This window comes from Leptinotarsa decemlineata, unplaced genomic scaffold (assembly GCF_025532065.1).
Source record: "Leptinotarsa decemlineata unplaced genomic scaffold, Ldec_3_MD MMD2_tig00002159_RagTag_RagTag, whole genome shotgun sequence".
NCBI classification, from domain to species: domain Eukaryota; kingdom Metazoa; phylum Arthropoda; class Insecta; order Coleoptera; family Chrysomelidae; genus Leptinotarsa; species Leptinotarsa decemlineata.
The window spans coordinates 5,699,130-5,705,488 of NW_027412574.1; the positions used below are offsets into that span (position 1 = coordinate 5,699,130).

The following is a 6,359-nucleotide window of genomic DNA, read 5'->3' on the forward strand; positions in this document are numbered from 1 at the left end:
CGCGTTCTGGTTCCTTCCAAAAAATTTATCAAGAATCATGTTTTTTACTCGCGACGTGTTTTTTTCATGCGGAAAGGCTTCAAGGTTATGAGTAGGAACGGAGCTGGGGTCAACATATGCCCGACACTCATCCAAATAAATACCATCATAACATACGTTACCCTCTTCATCCAAATATTGACTTTTAACTTCGTTTCCTAGTGAAATCCACACCTTTCGAAACTTTCCACGTGTTTTCAAACTCTTGGCTATATTCTTTACTATAGTTGTTTCGAAAAGTTTTGGATGATTCTCCTTTGTTGAAAGATGTTCTGGAAATTCGTACGATGTGTCCTCTCCTTCTAACTGAATAGTGCGGACTCTCAAAATGGTGGTTTTTGTGTCTAATGCCACAGAGGCAAAACAGAATTTTGCTCGAACAACAGCCATTTTGTTGTTGATTTATATGTCAATTCCCTTGTCTTAATGGATAAGGTTACAAATAATGAGTACTGCGGTTGAAGCTTGTGATAACTGAAAATATATTTACACTATATACAGGTATTCAAAGAGGTTTCAATAATTATAATATAATATTTACATGGGTTCACCTGAATCAACAACAAGTACAGCTTGGGATTATTATAATTATTGGTTCAACTTTCTAAAAACAATTAGCGACAAGCGCCATGAATGAAAGAACGTGTTTACTCCAATATCAGACAGCTACGACTGACGGTGATGGCCGCGCGCTTCGAGCTTGGTATTTTGGTATGAGTGTCGTGCGGGCGACCTTTGGCTTGTCGCGCCATTGAAGAAGCCCACAAGAACCCTCGTGTCTGGTTGAGATACGTAGACGACACCTTCATAATATGGAACCATGGGAATACTGAACTAGACGCCTTCCTGAAACACATTAACAGCGTAAATAGGTAGATAGGTACTCACCTGTTTCAAAATAAAAATTCATGGGAAGAGAAGGAAACAACCAATTTTAAAAAATCAACTCTATACAAAGATCATGAAATGAAGTAACTTTCAGACACAAACTGGAAGAAAAGCCTTCGCGAAACAGCTATTTTTATATACTACACATCTTTGTTTAGAGTTGATTTTTGACATTTATTGATTCCTTTCTTTCTTTGAAGGGCTCCCACATTTTTTGCATAAAGATGGAGGAGTGGGAAGTTAAAACCTTACGTTCCCAAAAATTATTCATTCCTGAAAATATACCCCTTTAGATTTTGTATGACTGAGATTTGATCAAATGGGCGAATAAATGTCTGAGTGAAGGTGGTTGACATGTTTTGTGGTGCATTTTCATCAGAAGATGGGGACCTAAAGGATAGAACGAACTTACCGATACAAGTAATCATGGAATTACTAGGATGTTGTGTACAAAACTGCTACTTCCAACTGAAGGACAAATTCTTTACGCAAGATGAGGTACTGCCAATGGAATCGCGACTTTCACCACTCTGGTCATTGAACAAGCCCACAAGAAGCCCCGAGTTTGGTTGAGATACGTAGACGACACCTTCATAATATGGAACCATGGGAATGCAGAACTAGACACTTTCCTGAAGCACATCAACAACGTGAATCATTCCATCACTTTCACAATGGAGAAGAAAGTCCACAACGAATTTCCATTCTTAGATGTATTGGTGAAGAGAACCGACACTAAATGGGAAATCAAAAAATCAAAAAATCAAAATAAAAAAAAAAATCTTTATTTCCGTAGACCTAGGGAAGGCATGGAAAAAGTCACATTACTCAGTACAATTACAATGAGGTCACAATCATAAAACAACATAATTATAAGATATACTATATAACATTTAGACCATAAAAGGGATACAAAAATTAAAATTTAAAATTCCAAATCAGACTGAAAAAATTCATCAAGCGAATAAAATACCTTTTCACATAATAGTTTCCAAACTTTTTGTTTAAAGAGCTTTACACTAGTTATTTTTCAATGGATATTGGGAGCTTGTTGTACAGTTTTATTGACAAGATATGAGGTCCATTAGTGACCTTGGCTAACTTATGACTAGGAATTAAAATGTTGTAGTTTTTTCTCAGGGTGAAGCCCGAAAGAAGACATGTATCATCTCTGTTCTGAAACTTGGAGCAATTTGATTTAACGTAGATTACGCAATTAAGAATATACATGCAAGTAACAGTTAATATATTCAACTTTGCAAAAAGTGGTTTACAGGAATCGAGTGGTTTTTTAAAACAAATTGTTCTAATAATCTTTTTCTGGAAAATTAATAAGTCACTGATTCTATTGCAGTTGCCAAAACAAATAATACAGTAATTGAGGGCAGAGTAAACATATGCATAATAGTAACTTTTAAGAATTTCAATAGACACAAAATTACGCAGATTCCATATAACGAAACAGTGTGTCGCTAATTTCTTCAGTATGAAATCAACATGATGATTCCAATTGAGTTGGGAATCAATAAAAACTCCTAAAAATTTTTTATAGTTTACCTGTTCAATACTTTTAATCTCAGACCTAACCAATACACTACAATCAGTTTCCTGAATTGTAAAGAGAATGGTGTTGGTTTTAAGATTATTTAGAATCAAGCCATTTTTAGAACAATAATTTTGCATGTTGGATACAGCATCATTTGCTCTTACTGACAATGTTTCACATTCCGAACCACTGACAGTAAAAGATGTGTCATCAGCAAATTGTATAGAGCACTGTGGATGATTAATTTTTGAAAGGTCATTAACAAATAAAATAAATAGTGTAGGCCCCAAAACACTACCTTGGGGCACACCTGTAACAACGTTTCGAGATTCAGAGACAAATGACCCAGTCTGAACCCTAACTTTAACAACCTGTGTACGACCAGTTAAATAGGTTTCAATCCATTTCAGACTTGGACCACGGACGCCCATGTCAAACAGTTTATCAAGAAGAAGACCATGATGTATGGTATCAAACGCCCGTGTCAAGTCGAAAAGAATACTAAGTGATTTTTCACCGTTGTCGAAGTTTGATAATACATGATTATGTAGAGAAAGGATGGCATCCTGGGTTGACAAGCCTACTTGAAACCCATATTGGTTGTCAGATACGATATTGTATTTATTTAAAAAGGACACAAGTCTGTTTTGATATGATTTTTCAAATATTTTCGAAAATGGAGATAGTAAAGCAATACCTCTATAGTTCGACATTACATGCTTATCGCTTTTTTTATGGACTGGGACGACCATTGCTTGCTTAAGCCGAGAAGGAAAAATACCTTCAGAGAAAGATAAATTGATTAGATAAATCAGAGGTTCCATTATTTTCGAAGCAGCCTTTAACAAAACATTGCCTGGCAATTCATCAACCCCACTGGAATTTTTCGAACATGCGAATTTAATTATTTCCAAGAGTTCAGTTTCATTTATTGGATAGAGGAAAAGACTCTCAGTTTTTACACAACGATTTTCAATGCCACCAGGTGCAGTATTTTTTACTAATGATTCCACTGAATCGACAAAATAACTACTAAATGCTTGAGATATACCGGGACCATCGTCAACAAGTACACCATCGCCAATGTCAAAATAGCTGGGTAAACATTTAGATGAATCGTTGATAATAGTATTTTTCCTGATGATAGACCAGGCAGCTTTAGATTTATGTTGAGCCTTAAGGAATTGATTATTGAAGTATTGACTTTTTGAGAGCACAATTTTTTGTCTATGATTTTTTAAGAGTTGCTTATATTGACCCAACAAATGTACATTGGTTTGGCTCTTGTTCAAATTATAAATATCTCTGAGTAATATACCTTCTTCAACAATATCCCTAGTAATCCATGGTTTGTGTCTACTTGAATTTTGAAGAAAAACATCATAAAAATGGGAAAATTTAGTATCAAAGTCAAATTCAGTGAAGTATAGAAAATTCCAATTTTCGCCCGATAATAAATTAATGAAATGGAGGATATTATGATCATTAAAATTTCTCTTCAAAAAATAATGGTATTTATCAGCGGCGACGAAATTTATAGGTAATGTAATAAACTGGAGAGCATGGTCCGAGAAGTCCACATGCAAAACTTCGTTTTCAATTTCACACTCAACCGATGAGAATATATTATCAATTGTAGATCTACTGTCTCCTTGTAACCTTGTATATTCGAAGATACATTGTTACAAACCATATGCTGAAAGTAGATTACGAAGTATTTTTGCCTCACTGTCATGTACTGTATATCGAAAATCCAGTCACACGGGTCAGTATCTGAACCAGGAATCCAACCACCACAAACCGACTAAGAGAGGAATCATCAAGACTCTACTAGACCGTGCTTTCGGGCTCTGTAAGGCTTCGAAAAGAAACTAGGCATCATTGAAAATGACCTTAAACGAAATGGTTACTCCAAAGTAATGGTGGAACAGGCTTTAGCTAGAAGACAGCAAGAGCTTCACAAAAACCGCCACCGGATACCCTGCGAATGCGGAGAATCATACATCGGTGAAACTGAGAGGTCATTGAAAGTTCGCATTGCCGAGCACAAGAAACACACACAGCAAGGAGAAACCAGCAAATCCGGAATAGCAGAGAATGTTTGGACTCATCAACATTACATCAAATGGGCTCAGGCTGAAATCATCCACAAGCAGAAACATTGGTTTAGGACAAAATTAAAAGAAGCCGCATTTATGTTTTCCAACAATGCATTTAGCCAAGCTAGCGTAGAGATACGTAACATATGGAAACCTCTAATCAAGCGGAACACGACCAACTCCCGCCAAACGGTCAGCTCCATCTAAAAACCAATGACGCGGTGAAAGGAAAGAGGGGATAGGTGGAAGCAGTGGAATGTCTTATAAATAGTCAGATCTCGAAGGAATAAGTCCAGTTATCACCCGAAGACGATTTTGGATACTAACAATCGAAACGTCGTGTAGTAATTAGGTTCGAATCTTTTATTTCATTTCTCGTTAATATTTTTTTAATTTTTTCAGCTCGTGTTAATAGTTCTTTTTTTTGTTATTTGGTTATTGCTTGTATGTTATTTCATTGTAATTTCAGTTTTTTGCTTAATGACATTGTTTTTTTTTTCAGCTAATCTTTTAAATTTTTTTTACAGATTCTTTCAGGGATTTCAAATCAATTCATATCATATTAGACAATGGAAGTCCGAACTGACTTCATTACGTTGTGTCATCGATGACATGAGTAGATTGAATTCATTCGTGACATAACGTCGTGATTTTATGAATGAATTGAGTACTTCATCGTATAATGTTATCCAAAGTTGGTGCTGAAAAGGCGATAGAGCAAGTGTCTTATGCCGAAACATCAGATGTCCACCAGTGAGGATGGCAGTGTTCCAGGTGAGTGAAATTTTACCTCTTTTATTTACTATATTGTGTAGCATTCCTGTGAAATTCCATAACAAATGTTTTAAATACGAACTGAATAGAGAAAAGTGTTTTTCGTATATTTCAGTGTTCGTATAGAAGTTGTTTCGAGAATATTTTTCTTTCGTGTAATTCATTGTTCATATGAAAGTAGTTGTTTCGAGAAGTATTTTTCCAGTTTGTGTCTGAAAGAGACATACATAGTTGTTAACAGACTTTCGATTAAGTGAATTTTATTGTAGGTTATTATTAATTATTATCGGGTGTACCTTGCTTAAGGAGTTGAAATGTAATCGTGTGGTAGACAATATTTTTGTGAAAAGTTATAATTTTCAGTAATTTTTTATAAAGAAGCCTATAGTGTGGCATCGAAGGGCCCCCTATCAAATTTTTTTCAATTGGAAAGTGGATCTTGTAACAATTTATATAAAAAGTGTTTATACAATGAACTTCACTTTTTTTTAATTTCGATAATCGGTTGCGGAGTTATTGATATTTGAATTTGAGGCTAGGAATTTCCTAACTATGAAACGATAGCATTTTATTTTAACCTCGATATCATTTATTTCATACATAAACGATCATTTGAGCAAATTTTCGAAATATTTTCCTTGAACCTGACAGTGAAACAGTCTATTTTCGAACTCATTTCTGACATTTTGGAATGTTTCTGGGGTAATGCTAGCCCAAGTTTCGATAATTCTGTCTCTAAGTTCTTCCATTATTCAAGGTTACGTAACAAACTTTATATTTGATATAGTCCTGAAAGAAAAAGAATAGTGGAGTCAAATCCGGTGAACGAGAATTCCATTTCAACAAACCGCGCCTACCATTCCACATGCCTGGTTATTTTTTTATAGACAAAACACAATCACTATAGGAAAATCCTCAAATCGCTATAAGAGCGGTGCCTGTGCGAAAGTAGTGATTCACATTGGATTTGAATTGTTGGAGATTAAATACATTTGGAAAAACATTCTCAGGAA

At 35.1% G+C, this 6,359-nt stretch overlaps 1 long non-coding RNA gene across 1 annotated transcript; it reads right to left on the bottom strand.

Annotated features, from left to right (window-relative positions):
* Positions 1-497: 497 nt before the first annotated feature.
* LOC141483008 (uncharacterized) lies at positions 498-1,658 on the bottom strand. The gene is made up of 2 exons (XR_012465855.1): positions 1,340-1,658; positions 498-885 (listed from the first exon to the last, which is right to left on the bottom strand). It is a non-coding gene; the product is annotated as an uncharacterized lncRNA (long non-coding RNA).
* Positions 1,659-6,359: the final 4,701 nt, after the last annotated feature.